Source organism: Wyeomyia smithii, chromosome 3, assembly GCF_029784165.1.
Source record: "Wyeomyia smithii strain HCP4-BCI-WySm-NY-G18 chromosome 3, ASM2978416v1, whole genome shotgun sequence".
Classification (NCBI taxonomy): Eukaryota; Metazoa; Arthropoda; class Insecta; order Diptera; family Culicidae; genus Wyeomyia; species Wyeomyia smithii.
Window position 1 is genome coordinate 248,869,679 of NC_073696.1, and position 21,459 is coordinate 248,891,137.

The following is a 21,459-nucleotide window of genomic DNA, read 5'->3' on the forward strand; positions in this document are numbered from 1 at the left end:
TTCTGAAGGAAATTATTACATTACTTTTTCAATTATTCAAAAGCTTGGCTTAATGCAAATATAGTAAGACCCTTCTGCCTGGCCAATCTCACTGGAACAGATTTTATAAAAGCTTCAGAATTCTAAATAATTCAAGCTTAAGTGAAAGTGGTCAAGGCGGTCCTAGCCACTAAATTCTATATATTCCACAATGTCGGGGTCAGGGTCACGTGAACATGCGACATAGAGCTGTCCATGTGAGAAGCATGAATACTCGGAATTTATGCCTCAAATTTTCAGTGACTGTCCTTGGCTTTTATCAATAGTCATCGCGAATGCGCGACGCACGGGAAATTGCAGACGTTTAAAATTTAACGCTGGAAGAATTCCTTCATCTTTCCCATCCACAAGAAAGGATGCAAGCGGACCGTTTCTAACTATCGCGGTATTGCGTCGCTTAGTTCTGTCTCAAAGCTGTTTGAAAAAATTGTTCTTTCCAAATTGACCCATGATTGTTCGCACGCCATCTCCCTGGACCAGCATGGATTCATGCCTAAGCGCTCGACGACGACTAATTTGATTACTTTTACATCGTTCATTATACGAGAGATTGAATACGGTAATCAAGTGGACGCTGTATATACCGACCTTTCCGCAGCTTTCGACAGAGTTAATCACGAGATTGCTTTAGCGAAATTCGACAAAATCGGAATGAACGACAATTTGCTTTCTTGGCTTCTCTCCTACCTCACTGGAAGAACCATGGCTGTTAAGCTCGGCGATTATACGTCGTTTCCATTTCCCGTTACATCCGGCGTTCCTCAAGGCAGTCACCTTGGGCCATTCCTTTTTCTGCTGTTCATGAACGACTTGAATTCGATTTTAAAATGCTTGAAATTATACTACGCAGATGATTTGAAGTTATACAGCACAATAAGAAACTCTCTTGACGCCCAGTCTCTACAATTTGACTTGGAAGCCTTCAGCGACTGGTGCAGCTTAAACAGGATGTCACTTAATGTGTCTAAGTGCTCATTTATCTTCTTCGGTCGAAAACATGCGACCTCCACGACTACAGTTTACAAGGATCTGCTTAGAAACGTGAGACGGTGGTGAAGGATCTGGGAGTCATGCTCGATTCAAAATTAACCTTCAAGCATCACGTTGCTTATTTAGTTTCAAAGGCGTCGTCGCAACTGGGTTTTTTGTTTCGTTTCGCTAAAAGCTTCAAAAACGTGCACTGTCTCAAAGCGCTTTATTGCTCCCTGGTCCGTCCTATATTAGAATATTCCGCCATCGTATGGTGTCCTTTTTACCAAAACACAGTTAAGAGGATTGAAGCTGTGCAGCGAAAATCTGTTCGCTTCGCATTAAGGCAGTTTCCTTGGCGAGACTCTCGTAATCTACCGAGCTATGAGAGTCGATGCAAGCTCATCAATTTAGAGCTGCTGGAAGGAAGGCGCAACTTGGCCAAGGCCTGTTTCGTGGGAGACCTGATACAGGGACACATAGACTGTCCCTTATTACTAGGTCTCCTCGGTATAAACACTAGACGACGCAATCTCCGTTTCCATACATTTTTAAGCAACCGATCTTCAAGGACGAACTATGGCCTACATGAACCAGTGCTCAGCATGTGTCGCATTTTCAACAGCTGCTACGATGTGTTTGATTTTAATGTGTCCCGTGTTAAGAACAAGCGTTGTTTAAGAAATGTTTTATGCTAATTTAGTTCTTAAGATAGCTGATTTTAGTAAATGTCATTAGGGTAAGAACTTTATCTGTTGACAAATAATAAATAATAATAACGGCAAATCGGTAGGAGTAATCGAGATACGCGGGATTATTACGACTTCTCCTCTGTAGTTTTCTGTCAGAATTGTCACTTCAAGGACATTTGCCATCGGGTAGTGGCAGCAATGCATCTGTTCGGTGGTAAATTTGACCTTGAATATATAGAGTAGTAATATATGAAAATATTTGATTGGCATTTTTCTCTCAATTGAGTGTTTAAGTTACTATACTTTATTTTTCTTTTGTTCAAGACTCGTTTAAAGACTATGGGAACAAGTGTGTAACTGACGATTTGAGATATATGGGGTGTCGAACGTCGCATTTCGAGCTCGCCTTTTTAATATTCTATCTTCAGTGTTGCGGAGCCTGACACTTTTATTGACCTGCTACTACTCGTGTCCTCGCAAAACTGGAACGAAAACAACGAATTTAATTTTAATTCAACGGCATGTTAAGTATTTGAACATTCCACTTACAACAACTTCATCTGAACAAAAAACACTTCGACCACAGCAGAAAGTCAACTGGAAGATAAGCAAGAATCAGTTTGATCATGTAGATTAGGGAACATTCCTTTTATGAAATACCCTTAGCGGCTTCGTTAGGAAGCATTCCCACTACATGTGGAAGAAAATTATTCCAAACCAACTGAAACCAGTATGAATACTCCTCAGAATTCTTGCAAAAACACATTATTATTTTTAATCTATTATGTTTATTACGTACCGACAGTGTCTTCTTCTTTCTTGAAAAACAGTTACAGCACAAATTAACAGAAACCGACGTTGAATTTAAATGGTATCAACAGAAACCAATACGAAAATCGCATAGAACTATTCCATAAAATATTTAAAAAAAATGAAGGCTATCGTTTAAGTACGCCCCGGTGATGAAAACTTGTTTCGAATTTTTCCGATCAAAGGCAACAAAAAATCGTTACTCACTAAAACTCACAGAAAACCTCTCAGAATCTCAGAAGGGCGGGAAATATCAAGGGTTGGTTTTTAACGTTTTATAACTTTTCCAGTTGATTTTCGTTATTGCCATGGCATAGTGACAATATGGTTTTGTCCTGAACAAAAATTTTCGCAAAACCTGAAGGCCAACCATTTTTCGGGTATCTTTTTTTTTCAAACATACATGATACCAATTGTTTTTCACGTGACCATGTGACATAAAGCTGCTTATGCGAGAATCTGCATATCTTGGGTTTAACGCCACCAGTTATCAGGGCTTTGGGCATTATCGATTATCACCTAACTGCGGAGCGCGAAGGTACATACAGACGTTTGAAATTAAATGGTAAATTGGTAGGTGCACGGAGCTTCAAAATTTTCACTTCAATGACAATAATATTTCATGATCAATCAATGATTTCAATGATCTGAGTCAGTGTGCATTTTAGAGAAAATTGAACAGATTGATTAGATTCGAGCAATGGTAAATTACATCATCGCACATGTAGTGTTATCCTTGTTCTTTTTTTTTTCATTTATCAGATAAATAAAACGATTATATGCAACTTTGCTCAAATAAGCCAGAAATTTAATTTACATTATCAAGTATATGCCCTTGAATATAATCAAAGCCACGTTGAGAGTATTCACATGCATGTTGAGTTTGCTGCTACCACGCTATAGCGCTTTTGCATAGAAAAGGTGTAGTAGGCAGCGAGAACGAGTATCACCTAATACGTGAATCAATAACAGGTGCTTGTTTACTCAACTACGACGCCTCAATAACGACGCTACAACAACTCGTCTACCGGTCATAGCCTACAATCATAGTAATCTAATGACGTTGTTCTTGGAGTAAAAGGCGGGAAAAACCGAAAATATATTTCAATTTTTTTCTAACTTTATCAGTTGATTATTGTTATTTTTGTGGCCTATTAACTCGTCGAAGATGAAGACAAAACAAACACAAAAAGAATCATTCAAATCCGTTGATTCTACTTCGAGTGAAACGCCGTTATACAGACACCAACTTATTTTTATTTTATAGATAGAAGATATTCGGAAAATTTGCGTTAAGAAATCCATCTGTGCCATGATTTTTAAAAACTCAAAGTACTTTCTTGAGTTGAAAAACAAACTCACGAGCTGCATTTCATATTTTACCAATTTTCAAAAAAAACGTCTATAACACATGGTACAGTTGTAAAAGGAAGAATTGCAACATTAACGGTTTAAAACGCACGATTTTTCAATAACGTTGATTGTTGTTCGTGTTTCAAATCAACATTTGTCGATTACAATACCTTCGTTACACTATTGTAATATGACAAACTCCACAAATGTGAATAATTGCTAATTTTCCAAAACGATTTTGCATCGAACGTAATAGATTGTATTAAACGGGTTAAACTGTTGAAATAACCGTCAATTCAAAACATCGGATAAATTATGCCACATTATACCACTGGCAAAGCGGCATAAACGTACACGACAAATATATATTGCCCGAGAGCACAGAAAATTCAATTGTCATTTTTCAGTCCTTTTTGTGTGCACTTTCTGTTCGATCATATACCTGAAGTTGACCTTCCGTTCTGTGCTTCGGACGTTTCGGTGATCGAACAGTGTTGCTGGCGCTGCAGCAAAGCTGATTGAATCCACGGAAGAACCATTAACCTACACTAGTTTTTTTTTTCTTTTTTTTTTTCTAAGGGCGACTAACATGCAATTCACCCGGTTTGTTCTTGCTGTTGTTGCACCTACTCACTTAGAAGAGCTGAGAAGGGGGAGGTTGGTGGGTTCTGTTTACCTGTGCCTCCAAACGAAACGTGAACGGAAAAACCTGAACGACAGTTTTTAACGAAAGCAGGAAAAGTATGTCGCAGAATGTGTACTACACTGGCGACTGTTATTATGCTTGAGGGTGACAGTATGCAGTACAGTTTCCAAAAAGTAGAGTGAATGGCTTTCTTTTAGTTTTTCCAAATATAGTGGTGCTTCAGTTTTCACTTTGTCTGGTAAATTGTAATGTAAATCATTGTAATAATTGTGTTATGAAGTTATCTCAAGTGGTTGGCTTTCAATTAAAAAAGAATGTTTTAAATGAAATATAAAACATTTAAATAATAATATAATCAGCAAAAATAATAATTTATAATCAGCAAAATTTATGCGTAAAAGGTTATATGGGAAAATCGTTGTCATATTCATTTCAACACCTATACTCATCGAATCGCTCTTATTCGTTCAATCTACCGTCAATTTCTACTATTTTTTTAAATTATTTAATCTATCATTCGAAAGTTTTACTTTGAAAAGAAAAAAGTAAAATTTGACGATAAATGGGACGAATAAGAGCGATGAGACCAATATAGGAGCGGTTCCCCTAGATCTGAAAAAAAGTTAAAATCGCAGTGTTTTGTTGTCATAACTTCAAAAGAAAGAGCAAATTGAGTATCACTGAAAAATGCACCATGTTTGAAAACTCCTATGTGCGAATTTTCGCAGCGACCGGTCCCGCAGTGTCCGACGCTACGAGGAACAGAGAGATGTTTGTTATTTTATAAACGGATAGCTTTTGATGTCTCCATCGACACGGGTAACAACGAGAACGCATAGTTGTTTTTATTCTGGCGTAGAATTTATGATTTGAAGCGAATTTCCATTTCTCGAGCCTAATAAGGATAAATCTCTGGTTGGTAATGCATATATTTTTAGCAGGAAATCAGTTACAATAATGAGAAAAGAACATTACAAAATTTCTGATTTTTTTGACTTTTAAATTTTATTACAAAGATCTTCGTAGTTTCTTATATGATGTAAAAATTGATTGAGAAAAACCAATTAATCGACCTAGCGGTGTGATCTGGCTTTTCTCATAGGAACTCTATTAATGCTTGAAAAGATTAGCCCATACACTTTTAACTCAGAAAATATTTTTCCATTTTTGCTCAAAATATAATTTTTTTGGTAAACAGCAGCTCAACTGTACGAAATATCTGATATGACAAATATATCGTTTCTGAAGCGAACTTAACTGGAGAATGACCAAAACCGGAATAATGCTTAGAGGTTGCAGATCGACTCTAGAGGCTAGGGTTTGCAATATTCCCGGACAGTGATGCCCCTGGAAACGGGAATGAAAAATTTGAGTTATCAGAAATACCCGGGACTAACAAACTCTTCTATCAAAAATAATATTGGAAACAGTGCGCTCAAAACTTGCCCTAGGGTTCCAACCGGAAAAATTAAAGATTATAGCTTTTCAATCCTTCTTGTGAGTTTTGGTGCCCCTAGGAGTGAAGAAAGTTCGTTAAGTCCTCAGAGACTTTAATGAAGTTTTCTCGTAGGCAGACGGAAAAACGACAAACCCGGCGAACGATTTTTATGCTGCCTTCTGACGCACTTCTGCATGCGTTACGGGTACCAGGATTCACATGAACTCATTACTTTCAAGCTCCACCTCTTGGGCAAAACCTAAGTTGAACTGCATTATCAACTTTAGCAATCTTCTAATAGGAATCAGACAGCTCAAAACTTCATTTGAACTACATGAGAAGTTGTGAAAAAAGAACACGAAAAACCACACAGGGGGTGGAAGGTTGAAGCCTTTATTTTTGCTGACCTTTATATTTCTATATTTTATTCGAATACCATTTCGTCAAGTCAGAAGTTATTGTTGTTACAGAAAAATATTCATGGTCGATTTACCAATAGATCGTAGCGCCTCAAAGTTTTATAATTTGCCTGTGGTTTTCTAAGGCAGATACATTTTTGAAGCTATGCTAAGTGTATTAAATCGATAAAGTTTATTAGGATGAAGGAAACTGGATTATGTCATCAATCGAAATGTTTTTTCTTTTCTTAAAGAACTACAATGCTTTAGAACTGAGTTGTATTCGTTGTCATACTTACAGCACTCAATCGATTTTTTATCCTTACTTGAAGCTACTCTCTAGGGAAAAAATCACTTCTTTCACAGTATTTTTCAACCACAAATTTCATAGTAAAAATTTTCCCGAACTTTTTGTTTCTAGTTTGTTTTTGATTATTTTTCTGACATAGCCCCTAGGATTAATTCTCAATCGGACTTCAGAAAGTCGTGCCTCAAAGCAGATAAAATTTCCCTTTTTCGATTGATGAAAGAAGGCGGACTCATGAAAGTTTTAAAATCGATTGTTAGGCCAAACAAGATCTAGTGTTGTGATAACATCAGATGTCATCGTTTCATGCATTCCTGAGACATTTGGCATCAGGGAGAACCTGATATCGTACATTTCATGACCTGTACTTTTTTCATCGGTCATAAAAGCTAAGCTTTGATCACTTTGAAGCACGTCTTTGTACTTGTAACTTGTAATTCAAAAGTCCCTGTATGTGTCCGTGCGGGAAAAAAAAACGACTGTCCGCAATCAAGTCTGTTCAAGATTGATTTCATTTAACAAATTCTACTTAATCCTAACCTGCTGAAAAACTGAAGAGAAATAGTTCCCTTTTCCGATTTATTTATGTCCATTTGTAGTGTTTTATTTCCTGGAATTGGTACTATCAATTTTAGTTAGGCCGTTACAAATTTTATTTTCTTTTTATGTCAACGCCCCCCCCCCCCTCCAAAAATCTTGAATATTGGAAGGAGAAGAAAAAGAAAGCTCAAACCGTTTGGTTCATTTTATTGGTTTTCCGACAGCATAAATGCTTTATTTAGCAACAAACAAGTCCAGTGACAGCGAGAGTGTCGTCAAAAGGCAAGCGAAATAAATAATAATAATAAAGTGTTATTTTTCAACATTCATTTGAGTGCAAGTTACAAACGCCATAACTTGTACACAAACTTTGATCAAAGATATTTCTTTTTTTTTCGTCTCGGTGTTATTTATTTTTTGCCACCCCCTTTGCTAACTTTGATAACCTTGGACATAAAAAGAATTCGAAATTTGTATCAGCCTTACTAAGAAAGGAAAACTTTATCGCTACTTTTTTGCAGTTGCCTACTTGTTTTACTGCCGTCGTTGTTCCCCATAGGGAACCAGGTGTCTGGTATCTGCACTTCATTTGATCGAAGAAATGTCGAGAAAATTTTCTATTTCGAACTATGCATCGCATGTCTGTCTGTTTATGGGAATGGAATTTTGTGATTATACCAGGGTCTGGAAAAGAAGTTGCTGCACAAATAGGCTGAAATTTTTCATTGTATTTTTTTCCGACAAGATGGAACGTTTGAGCCCTACCGCTGAGCGAATTTAGAAAAGTCGTTTTCCATTAGCATCTTACTGTTTATGTCATGCGGTAAACAAAAACTCGGATACTGTTTTCGAATCGATAATTGACTGAACTACGCAAATATTGATTCAAACGGCACGTGCGTTGAACGGTAAGCAGTATCGCTAATAATAGCAGGAAAACACTTTATTTTCTATGCTCTTTAATTCTCTCTATTCAATTTTCACCCGCATCCATATCCCTACTACAACGCAAACACATGACAGCCATCGATTTAGGTTACTCTTTCTCTCAACCTACCAGTCTTTTCAATATTCTCAGACTCCACATTTCGTTTAGTAAATGTATTGCCGGCCCATTTTACATACACTGGAAATCATTAACTTGCGCTTGAGAAAAAATCATTTGAATTTTGAATTTACTTCGTATTTATTATGTTTGATTTGAAATTACAATAGTAATTCTGAACAAATTTCTTTTCATCGAAATGTAGAATTTTCTGTATGTGTTAGGTTCATTTTTCGCAAAATGAAAAGATCACGTGATTAAAACCGGAGAGGATAGGCGCTTGACCAAAATACCATGGATGGTAGGGGTATAACAATTGATCAAAATATGGCCACGTAGCTTGATTGCTTTTTTATCAACTTTTTTTACTTCTTCTCCCGATTTTTGGTCATTTGTTCTATATGAACTAATTACATTTTTTTGTCATATGACCTATGATATTACCAATATTACCAATTCATGAGGAGTTCTCAAAAAAGGGAAGCCGATTTAATAGACCATTTTTGATCTGGCTGAAACTTTGCCCAGATGTTTCTATGGGCTTAGGATGGCGTTTCGATGTATGATTTTCGGAAAGACAAAATTACTTTTTTGGAACTCACTTTCTATTTTTAACAACGGCTTTCACAAGCCTCATTTATACGACTGAAAGAAATGTCTCATGGCACACAGAAGAGTCAGTCGTATAAATAACGCTTGCACAGCAGTGTCTGTAGTTAGGGATGAGCAATACATTAAGTTGGCAAGGGGATGTTATACGCATATAGATTGTGGAACAGTATTACCGTCCCCCGTAGTTTAAGTGGTCAAAACACCATGCCGGAGACCGGGAGATTGTGGGTTCAAGTCCAGTCTGTTTGCGGTATATTTTCCCAAATCTGTATCATATTACCAATTCGCTTATTTTTCGCTTTCCCTGCTGCACACATTGTCTGCAAAATTACTATCTACAACTTTACCGAAGACGCCACACCGATGAAACAAACTGTTCTCTTTCTCAAAAATTACTCGTAATCATCAACATCTTTTCACATGATTATTATTAGAACTGAAGTCTTGAAGGAAAACATGCCGGTACAAGCAAAAGTAATCTTATAGCGAATTTCTTTATTCCACTAGGTGCGTGGAAATCTACGCGGGAATAGAAAAACGATATTGCAATTTACGATGCAAGAAAAAGACGCGAGAGAATAAAGAAATTCGCTATTTGTAACGCACGCACAGTAGTCTCGCTCATAAACAGCATGCATCGCCTCAAGTGAGGTTCTTGTTGCGACCGATATCACACACTGGAGTATTCTCTATTCAAGCTATTTTTCGATCTTTTTCGCTGTCTTTCTTGCTCGCATTCGCTCCCGAAATCATATGCACACACTTGCGCTTACACTCCTACTCGCGTGTACTTCCCTACTCGCGAGCACAACCAACCGAAAACAATTGTATCGGACTACTTCGGTAGTGGTTTGCTTCGGCTGGTTTTGCACTAGTCGGCTGTAAAAAACATACCAAAGCAGGCCAATACCCTACACGTTCCAGTATGCGATACTCTACAGATTCTTCGCTCACTTTCGGCTGTCGGTGCTCGCAGCAAAACCGAGTAGATGAAAAAAAAAAACATTTTCGTTTAGGGCCAATTTTTTCGAGCACTTTTCCTAGTCGAGCAATTTCAGTCGAGTACTCCTACTTGCAACCAGGAACTCGCATACTCTTTTACAGTTGCTTAGTATCAAGACAAAAGAGTTTTTGCGTGCCGGTGCAGCAGTAGCAGCTACTTCGACGGGTGCATGAAGAATAAAGAGTATCTAGAAAGCGTGCGAGCAAAAGACTTGAGAAGCGTAAAATTTGTCTCGTTCTCAAGCAAAAAGGAGAAGGAAGGTTTTGCTTCTCGTTCGCTTTGCAACGCTGCCTAACACTCACCTGGTGCTTGATGCTCGTCTTCGACTTGGCACACAGCGAGTATCTCTCAAAAATTCATGATTTTGAGTTCATTTTTTGGCAATAACTCGGTTTTTTTTGAACCTATCTTCTTTATGTTTTACAAAGTAATGCATTTCGACGATATACAAATATATGATGAACATTGTTGCCTTCTAAATGCTTTTAGATATTAAAAAAAAACGGATTTTAGGTCTATTTTTTGTGTTTGTTTTGTTTTTAGAGATGCTTTGCCTAATTAGGCATTCGCCTCTGTTTTAAGTCTATTATTAGAACTTCCATCTCCAAAAAAAAAAAAAAGATAATAGAAGAAAAGTGTCTTTCACAAAGTTTTTTGTGACAATATTATTTACAACTTTGCTGAAGACTCCATTCCTCTGAAGTGCAAGATTGGAAAGTCTTATTTTGCAGCGCAACTAGCGGCGACTATCGGGATCAAAACTTATTGTCAATTTATTGTCATATAAATTTCTTTTTAAGATAGTATGTTAAGAAAACCAGTATTTGGAAAGTAAATGAAAAAAGTTCACAATTTTGAGCTTTCGTACCAGTGTGCATTCATTTGGTACCTATAAAAAATTTACAAGTGTATTCATTTATTTATTAGAAATCAATGAGTTCCTTTCAGTGTGGTTTCTGCCTGTAATAATATTTCTAATATTCAGTAATCCACAACAATGTCGTTAATGTCATTTTGATCAAGTTAGTAGTTTTCTAGTAACGATTTTTGGACAATTAATTAATAAATTTGGAACACGTTATCGTTCAAAGTATTTCTTAATATTTCGTTATATTTTTTTTCGTGTGTAGCCAGCATATTTTTTAAGTTTGATTCGGTTCAGAATCTACAAATTAGGTTTTCATTGAGTTGTATCAAGTAAAACAATTGGGTAGGCTTCTAACAGTATTTTATTATCAAATCCGCCGGCAATACAAGACTCTTGCAATCCATTCTGTACTCGTACACTTTTCAACGTCCCCAAAAATTATGGCTTTAAGTAGAACGTGTTAACAGTTTCAGTACGTGACGAAAACTGCTTTTCGAAGGCTCACGTTCAATCTGCAATACCGGAACCGTAGGAGCTTTCTCATTCGCTCTTGCTGGAAAATGTTTTTCTGCACCCGTTTTAAATTCCATTGCGTAGCGTTACTCATATGCTTCCTTCCGAGCGGTCGGTGCGTACGCTTCAATTTGTGACCTCTAAATGATCCTTAGAAATTTTCTGGGGCGTTTTATTGACAGAGATCAATTTTAAACCTTTCGATGAATATCGATTAGCCGTGTTTCGCCGTAGTTTATCCCTTCTTCGTCGAACGATGTTTTGCAGGACTCTCTGCTGCACGGTCTTTAATTATTGTTAAATAATTACACCCACTACGAATTTTCATCAATCAAATTGATTAGGCTTTTTTTCAAAACCGCAGCACAGGAGCACGAACGCCGTTCGTACTGGAATTCACATAGCCATTGCTGGATGCTTGATTAATTTATTGTAGGAGTGGCCGCTTTTGTTATTTCTGGAAAGGATTTAAATTAAGCCATAAAGTTCGGTCAATCCCGTAATTAATTTATCCCTTTCTTATTTCTCATTTCCTCCTTTTATGTTTGCTTTTCATAACTCTCGACCCCATTTAATTTCTTTTGTTTTCGTCGTGTTATTTGATGTTTTGGAGGTCGGGCCAAAACACGCGTTTATCCCGTGCTGGGAAGTACCGGTCCCTTTGGGAGCTGAACATAAGTTACGCTGGGTTGGCTGGAAGCGAATCGGGTAATTGAAATTCAGCGTTATTCTTCGGTAGTTCACAAAGGCAGTTGACAGCGCATTCTGGTCGTATCGGTTGACGTTTGCAGACGGGTTCAGAAAGCTGGACCTGTCTGCTTCCGGCAGAGATTTGTGCACTTGACATTAGGTGCTTTGCAGAAATTTAAATGTTCAACACCGCGTGACAGGTACCTACGCCTAATTTTCGAAACAACAGTCACAACATGTTGGGTGTGATTGTTTCGATTTAACTTGATTATCTCCTAAGCTTTGTTGTAATAACTGGAAGGCACACGCAATCAAGCGCAAAATTTTGTTTCGCACTGTAATTGAAGTCGTGAAGAGATGTCACAAGGATGAAATGTAGGAAGCAGCACAGCGAGTCGGTTGATTTTTTGATAAAAGAAATACTCACCTATAGAACCATTTGTATTGTCCTCAGAGTGCATTATCTGGAAGAAAGAATGATTTTGTGTTAGTTACAAAACTAGTTACAAAATAAACAACTATAAAACGTGTCTATTCCACAATACTTTAATTAAAATATATAAAAAATACACACTCCATTTTGAAAAATTAATTTTGAGAATCAAAAATTTATCCATCCGTGAAAAATACCCTGAATTTGTAATTTATTATTTAATTTCTTCACAAGATTAAAACCCTAATCGGTTTTGCTTCTTGTTTAATTTCTGTCCCCTCCCAGGTCCATCTTGTTCTTGATAAAGCTGTAGTGAAAGTCCCCTCACGAAGCGAACTTAATTAACCACAGCCCATTTCGTTCGGGTTTACATTCATCATCACTTGATTATCCCCGTCAGCTGACCGGCTGGCTGCTGCAGTTCTCTTCCAGCTCAAGAAAGGGGGGCAAGCAAGCAAGCTGGGTAGCCTTCCCCCAAGCTATACAAACGATTATTTCTCTGGCTCGCTTTGACCCGGGGTAGAAAAAAACTGTTATTTTTACGGCTGCGGGTTTCCTGCCTGAAGAGCGCAAGGCGAACTACATTTTTATGTCTCTTTCATGTGGGATTATCGCCCGAAGCGGATCTCGACCGGACCCAATTGAAGTTTTCAACTGCTTGCACGCTGACTGCGAGCTTTATCCGAGAAAAAGACGGAAGCCGTTGACGTTCAGCGTCGTGGTCGCAAAGCTCGCGTTCGGGTTGTCTGGATGCACATGGAGCAAGCGTGTGTGGCGGTCGGGTCTCATAATTTACGAGGGTCGAGGGCACACACGACGGTGGATGGATGAGTAGAAATGTTTACTTTTTACGATCGCTTTACTGTTTCATTCTGGCAGCGTACGACCCTCGGCTGAGAGCTTGTGAGCTGCAGGATCTGGCGAGGAAGTCGCATTAGTGCATTGCATATTCTCGTTCCGAAGGATTTCGCTGGACGCTGTGCTACTTCAAAGCTAACGACGCTACCGGGAGAGCTTCCTCTTCTATAGGTCCCTAGCGTTTCATACCGAGAGAACTGTAAAATACTAAAGCCCCGCCATGAGGGTTTAGTTTGTCTTTTAGCGTGCAGTGTGCCTGAAGTGAGGTGTGCATTTTTTATTGGTGACTTTTTGACTAAGTGCTTGTTTATTTGTTCATACAGGGGCTTCAGGTTTGAGTCAGCAATTTTCGTCATGGATACTGTCGTAGGTCGTGGCGGACCACCCCGAATTGTGAACCCCGTGTACTCGAAAGTGTACGCTCGCAACGGAAGAGGTAGTAATTGCCGAGAGAAGTTTACTAACTCATGAATATTCACTGGGAAAAATATTTGTAAAAGTTCCACCAACTCGAGCGCTCGAGCGGTTGGAGCCTACAGCGCGCTGCGACGGGAGTGATAGGATGGAACATTTTTGCCCCTGTCACGAACCTCTTCATTATAGTGTCACTTCTAGTCTGCGATGGCAGCGGTACTAGCTGTAAAAAATTATGTTGTCAAACTGGTACACTAACTATGCAGTTCCATACAACTTTCAACATTATTTGCAAAATAGTTATTTAAGGAAAAATGCTCGACAAGCAGTGTGCAAAAAAGGGTATGGAACAAACCAACACTCCGTTGACAACACAGGTTTTCGAAAGATAGTTGTACAGTTCCCGTGTCCCACTTGGCGAACTAAATTAATAACACTTTGCGTCAGTTTGAAATTTGAAGAGCTCACTGTAGCACGGGTTCTAGATTCTATATTGATTGGATATTTATTATTATTTGATATTGATTTGATTTTACCGTGCAAAGTAATTATTTTATTGCTTCATTTATTGATATTTTACCCATCGACAGTGACTAAATTGACTAAGTGTTACTCGTGCCAATCATTACTTTGGCATTTTTCATGTTTCTGTTCACTAGCTTTCAGTCTCCAGAAGTGGTACCGTTTTATGCTGCTGCTATTGCTTAGAGAGCCAAATCAAATAATGCCTTCTCGAGCACAGGGTATGTTTCCATTTAATTCTGCAACAAAAAGATCGAATACCCTCTTATACCGTCGGTATAAAAAGGTATTCGATCTTTTGGTAGTAGAATTCAATGGAAACATAAGCTATACTAAATATTCAATTCCTTTCTACTAAGACGCTCAGTAGAAAATTATTTGCTTTTTTCCTGTTTTCTTCAAAGGCAGAACAGGTTAGATATTCGGGAGAACATTTCCTGGGCAATTATTGACGCCAGATAGAAACTCGTTTCTCGTCATCTCTGCCCAATTACAACACTTTTGCAGCAAGGTACATTATAGACGCCAGATTGATAGGTACTCTTGTATCACCTCTTATTTTTCGGCTACTGATCGTGACGATAGTAGCCTTAAAACTAGCACTGCTTTATCTCATACGTTTACCACTCACGCGGTAGGAACGTAGTCACGAGAAACACGAAGAATAAATGTGAACTGAAATCGATTTTATAAAAAAAAACCGAATCGTGCGAAGGTCAGTAAACGAATGAATGATGATGTGATGGAATAAACCTGTACCATTGTCTCTAATACCAACGGAGAGGACTAACGCCACAAGAAGGCGGGGCCGCCGATGTGGTATTATGAAAGAATGTAAAAAGAAGATTGGACTGTGATGTGGTTTTTTAGGTTTTTTAGGTATAACGACGAACGTTGCGCGAGAAGTACATTAGATTTTCGTCAACTGTGCAACCGTCAACAAGTACATCATTAAGATGGCACCAAGGACACAAACGGGCTACGGATAAGCGGCAGAGCAGCCTAGTTCAGACTCCCGTGTACCAAATATGCTGGGTTCGAAGTTAAAGCTATTACGAAACACACCAGCTCAAAGTGAACTGTTTCGTTCCTTCTGCCAAGTACAAATTACAATTAACCTTTTTTCAAACAAGTTATAGAAGCAATTTTGAATTTGCTTACCTTGCAAATTTTAAATATGCATTTCTAGGATAAGAATGTATAAAACACATCCCCTGGGCAAAATGCCCCAGTCCATTTATTAGGAAACATTAGATTAGATCTGAAACTATTGGGAATCCCTAGCTATTTATAGGACCAACCTTCTGCGCAAGTTTGATAGTGGTCAATAGCAGTAAAAAATCATTCTGTGCCGAACACGCATCAGTACTGGACGTGTTTGGTGATCGGTCCGATAGAGTATAAAACAAAAGACGTGTGAACAAGTGTTGGCATTGTTTGCCTGGTCGAGTGAAATAAATCCGGGTTCAAGGTCGTTCCTTTGTGCAACTGTTTCGCATCGTGACTGCCAGCTGGTGCGTAAGCCGATTTGGCTGCTGGCTGGATTGTGCTACAGCAGTGGACGAGACACAAACGAGGAAAAAGAAGAAGCCATCAGTGTCAGCGAGTCGTATCGCTGTGTGGAGTGATCTCACACCTGGCTCGCTGCTGGTGGCTGTTTGGTGCTGCTGTATTGGTGCTGCTGGCTGTAACGGCTGCTACTTCGAACGATCGGACAACCAACCTTACTGGAAGGGAGAAATAAAAAGGTACGTGTTCTTGTCAGCGCTAGTGCGCTAAACATAGCGCGATGGATGTAGATCCCTCGCCTCCCGCGCCACCATCCCCGAACCCCTCTGACCCTGACCCTTCTGTTACCCCCTCCCCTGTTCATTCTTCAGTCCCCCCTCGCCCCAGGCTTTACCCAGACGGAGCCCAGGGCAGCTATACTGTTTATTTTCGGCCAAAGGCAGGACCGAAATCGAAAAAGTTGAACCTCTTGCAGATTTCTAAAGACCTGACGAAGGAGTACAAGGGCGTGACCGAAATTTCCAAGGTCCGGCCTAACAAGCTCCGTGTCGTGGTCGGTAACCTGAAAGAGGCCAACGATATAGCTTGCTCTGAGCTCTTCACACGCGAGTATCGCGTTTACATACCCGCACGAGACGTGGAGATCGACGGTGTCATAACCGATTCGAGTCTGTCCGTCGAGTGTATACTGCAAAGTGCCAAAGGGTGCTTTAAGAACAAAACGTGTCCCGAAGTAAAGGTGCTCGACTGCAAGCAATTGCGGTCAGCATCGATCATCGGTGGCAAAACAGTATACTCTCCGTCAGACTCGTTTCGAGTTACGTTCGCCGGGTCTGCACTACCAAGCCACGTCTCGATCCACCGGGTTCGTCTCCCTGTGAGGCTCTACGTGCCCCGCGTCATGAACTGCCTGAATTGCAAGCAGTTAGGCCATACAGCCGCCTACTGCTGCAATAAGGCACGTTGTGGCAAGTGTGGGGAGTCTCATGCGGAAGATTCTTGCAGTGTTAACGCTGAAAAGTGTATTCACTGCGGAGAAAACCTGCATGAGCTCTCGACATGTGCGGTGTACATGCAGCGCAGGGATAAAATAAAACGGTCTCTCAAAGAGCGTTCAAAGCGTTCCTACGCTGACATGCTGAAGAAGACCGTTACCACTTCTCCCGTTACTTCGAACCCCTCCGATCTGTTGCCCTCTGAGGAAACCGATTCTGACGATTCACCAGCGGGAGCATCTTACGCCAATCCTGGGGAGTCTAGAAAGAGGAAAAATATTTCCTCTCCTAAACTTCCCAGAAAAGGTCCTAAGATTTCTCAAAGTGAAATGAAAGTTACAAACAAACCAAACAGTGCTGCGGAAAAACCGAAGCAAACTCCTCCTGGGCTGGCAAATTTAAAGTCCCAGAAGGAGTTCCCAGCACTGCCAGGAACATCTAAAACCCCAGTTGCTCCTTTTACACTCCCAGTTGATGAAACAAACTCTGGATTAGTGAAATTTTCTGACATTGTGGACTGGATTTTTGAAACTTTCAATGTACCCGATCCAATTAAAATTTTTCTTACAGCATTCCTCCCAACAGTTAGATCATTTTTGAAGCAGTTGACTGCCCAATGGCCTCTCCTTGCAGCGATTGTATCCTTCGATGCCTAATTCAACTGCGTATATGAAGGATTCTATCTCTGTCTTACAGTGGAATTGTAGAAGTATTTTACCAAAAATTGATTCGTTTAAAGTTTTGATAAATAAAAACAAATGCGATGCATTTTCCCTTTGTGAAACTTGGCTTACTTCAAATATTGATCTCAACTTCCATGATTTTAATATTATTCGCCTTGATCGAGACACCCCATATGGAGGAGTACTTTTAGGGATTAAAAAGTGCTATTCTTTCTATCGTATTAACCTCCCCTCGATTCCAGGCATCGAAGTTGTCGCATGTCAAATGACAATACAAGGTAAAGAGCTTTGTATTGCCTCAATATATATTCCCCCCAGAGCACAGGTTGGGCAACGGCTGCTCTTTGATTTAATAGAACTTCTTCCCTCGCCACGTTTGATTTTGGGAGACTTCAACTCTCATGGCGTGGCTTGGGGTTCCCCATACAATGATAACCGCTCCTCTTTAATCTATAACCTTTGCGATGACTTCGACATGACTATTTTAAACAACGGTGAAATGACACGTATCCCGAAACCTCCAGCGCGCCCAAGCGCTTTGGATCTATCCTTATGTTCGACGTCGCTACGGTTGGATTGCACATGGAAGGTAATCCTCGATCCTCACGGTAGCGACCATCTGCCTATTCTTATTTCAATTACTAACGGGTCAACTCGCATGCGACCAATTGACATTCCGTATGACCTCACACGAAATGTCGATTGGAAGTTATACGAGGAAATGATTTCAAAAGCGGTCGAGTCGATTCAACATCATTCACCACTTGAAGAATACAACCTCCTCGCGGGCTTGATTCTCGACGCCGCGTTGCAAGCCCAAACGAAGAAATATCCCGGCGTAACGATCAAAGAACGGCCTCCCACTCCGTGGTGGGACCAAGAGTGCTCCGATGTCTACACGCAAAGATCCGACGCGTTTAAGGCCTACCAGACGGGAGGTATACCTGGCGACTATTTACGGTATTCGGAGCTTGATACCAAGCTTAAAAGCTTGGCTAAAGCAAAGAAACGTGGATATTGGCGTCGGTTCGTGAACGAGACGTCGAGGGAGACATCGATGAGCACTCTTTGGAACACAGCCCGAAGAATGCGGAATCGCGTAACGGTCAACGAAAGCGAGGAGTCTTCAAGTAGGTGGATATTTGATTTTGCCAGGAAAGTATGTCCGGACTCTGTTCCTGAGCAAAATATTGTTCGCGATGCGTCTCCGGGCCACGACGCGATAGAATCACCTTTTACGATGGCAGAACTTTCAGTTGCCCTCCTGTCCTGTAACAATAACGCGCCTGGATTAGATAGAATCAAATTCAACTTGTTGAAGAATCTACCCGGCAATGCCAAGAGGCGCTTGTTGAACTTGTTCAATAAGTTCCTGGAGCAAAACATTGTACCGCAGGATTGGAGGCAAGTGAAGGTGATCGCCATCCAAAAACCAGGGAAACCAGCTTCTAATCACAACTCTTATAGGCCGATTGCAATGCTATCCTGTATCCGGAAATTGATGGAAAAAATGATACTCCGTCGTTTAGACCACTGGGTCGAATCAAATGGTCTACTATCAGAAACTCAATTTGGCTTCCGCCGTGCCAAAGGGACGAATGATTGTCTTGCGTTGCTTTCAACAGATATTCAGCTGGCGTATGCTCGTAAAGAACAAATGGCGTCTGCGTTCTTGGACATTAAGGGGGCTTTTGATTCCGTTTCTATTGACATTCTTTCGGGTAAACTTCACCGACAAGGATTTTCTCCAATTTTGAACAATTTTTTGCACAATTTGTTGTCCGAAAAGCACATGCATTTTACGCATGGCGATTTGGCAACTTTTCGCATTAGCTACATGGGTCTTCCCCAGGGCTCATGTTTAAGCCCCCTTCTTTACAACTTTTATGTAAATGACATCGACGAATGTCTGGCAAATTCATGCACGATAAGACAACTTGCAGACGACAGTGTAATCTCTGTTACAGGAGCCAAAGCTGCCGATTTGCAAGGACCATTGCAAGATACCTTGGACAATTTGTCTGCTTGGGCTTTACAGCTAGGTATCGAATTCTCTCCGGAGAAGACTGAGATAGTAGTTTTTTCTAGGAAGCATGAACCTGCTCAGCTTCAAACACAATTAATGGGTAAAACGATTTCTCAGGTTTTGGTACACAAATATCTTGGTGTCTGGTTCGACTCTAAAGGCACCTGGGGTTGTCACGTGAGGTATCTGATGAAAAAATGTCAACAAAGAGTGAATTTTCTTCGTACAATAACCGGACAATGGTGGGGAGCCCATCCAGGAGACCTTATAAGGCTTTACCAAACAACGATATTGTCTGTTATTGAATACGGGTGTTTCTGCTTCCGCTCCGCAGCAAACACACATTTGATCAAACTGGAGCGAATACAATATCGTTGTTTGCGTATCGCCTTAGGTTGCATGCAGTCGACCCATACGATGAGTTTGGAGGTTTTAGCTGGAGTACTACCATTGAAAACCCGCTTCTGGAGCCTGTCTTCTCGTATTCTAATCAAATGTGAGGTCTTGAACCGTCCCGTGATTGAAAATTTTGAAAGGTTAATCGAACTTAATTCTCAAACCCGTTTTATGACATTGTATTTCAATCACATGTCCCAAAATATTAACCCTTCTTCGAATATTCCAAATCGTGTCGACTTATCAAATACTTCTGATTCTACTGTGTTTTTTGATACATCCATGATAGAAGAAACTCGTGGAATCCCGGATCATTTACGCGTGCAGCAGATCCCTAAAATTTTTTCCAATAAATATCGAAACATCAACTGCGACAATATGTACTACACTGACGGATCACTTCTTGATGGGTCCACTGGCTTCGGTATCTTCAATAACAATTTAACCGTCTCCCATAAGCTCGATAATCCTGCTTCTGTTTACGTCGCAGAATTAGCTGCAATTCAGTACACCCTAGGGATTATCGAAAAAATGCCCACGGACCATTATTTCATCTTTACGGACAGTCTCAGTTCCATTGAGGCTCTCCGATCGATGAAAGATGTTAAGCACTCTCCGTATTTCCTGGGGAAAATACGGGAACATCTGAGTGCTTTATCCGAAAAATCTACTCAGATTACCTTAGCGTGGGTCCCTTCTCACTGCTCGATACCGGGTAATGAGAAAGCGGACTCTTTGGCTAAGGTGGGCGCAACAAACGGTGATATTTATGAAAGACCAATTGCCTTTAATGAATTTTTCGCACTTGTACGTCAGAATACGATCATCAGTTGGCAAAATGCTTGGACCAGAGGGGAATTGGGAAGGTGGTTACATTCCATAATCCCCAAAGTATCGACGAACCCGTGGTTCAAGGGGTTGGATGTAGGTCGGGACTTCATTTGCGTGATGTCCCGGCTTATGTCCAATCACTATAGATTTGACGCGCTCCTCCGTCGTGTTGGGCTCGGGGAAAGTGGTATCTGTGCCTGTGGTGAAGGTTATCACGACATAGAGCATGTGGTTTGGTCATGCCCTGTACACCGTGACGCCAGGTCTAAATTAATAGCTTCCCTGCAGGCCGAGGGTAGACAGCCGGCTGTTCCTGTTCGTGATGTCTTGGCGAGCCGTGACCTATCCTACATGTCCCTTATATACGTTTTCCTGAAATCCATCCACGCCCCAGTCTAGTCCCGTTCCCCTCCGTCTACACCCAACAAAACGACAAGAACACGTTTGAACCTTAAGCACAAAACCAGCAACCAGACCCCGCACAATAGAACCAGGACCCAAGGACTACGAGCCTCTGTCCCAACTCACGACATCGTGGCTCAGCAGAACGAATCCATACATGCTATTCGACGATTATCAGACGACCATTGAACAACAAAACACTGATTGGAAATCCCATGCTAGTTTTAAGTTAGACTTAATTTCAGCTCGTAGTCGGCAGCGAGGATAAAAAATTTGCTTTAGTTTTTAAGTCATCAGATATAATTGGCGCCGTTAAACATTAAATTGTATTTGTGCCGTGTCAAATAAATGTTATGTGAAGAAAAAAAAAAAGCAGTAAAAAATAAACAAAAATTTATTCTGATTTGAGCAGTGTTTTTGTATGATTTTTATGCCAGTTTATAAAGTTTATTGCCTGGTATTTGCAC

At 40.2% G+C, this 21,459-nt stretch overlaps 1 protein-coding gene across 4 annotated transcripts in view; it reads right to left on the minus strand.

The window, feature by feature from the left end:
• LOC129729467 (uncharacterized) overlaps nucleotides 1-21,459 on the minus strand; it is a 502,529-nt gene that overhangs the window by 138,352 nt on the left and 342,718 nt on the right. For all 4 annotated transcript variants that reach the window (XM_055688058.1, XM_055688057.1, XM_055688056.1 and 1 more), the window contains exon 3: nucleotides 12,351-12,387. The gene's annotated coding sequence lies outside the window, so the exon portion shown is untranslated. The remainder of the gene's footprint in view (nucleotides 1-12,350; nucleotides 12,388-21,459) is intronic.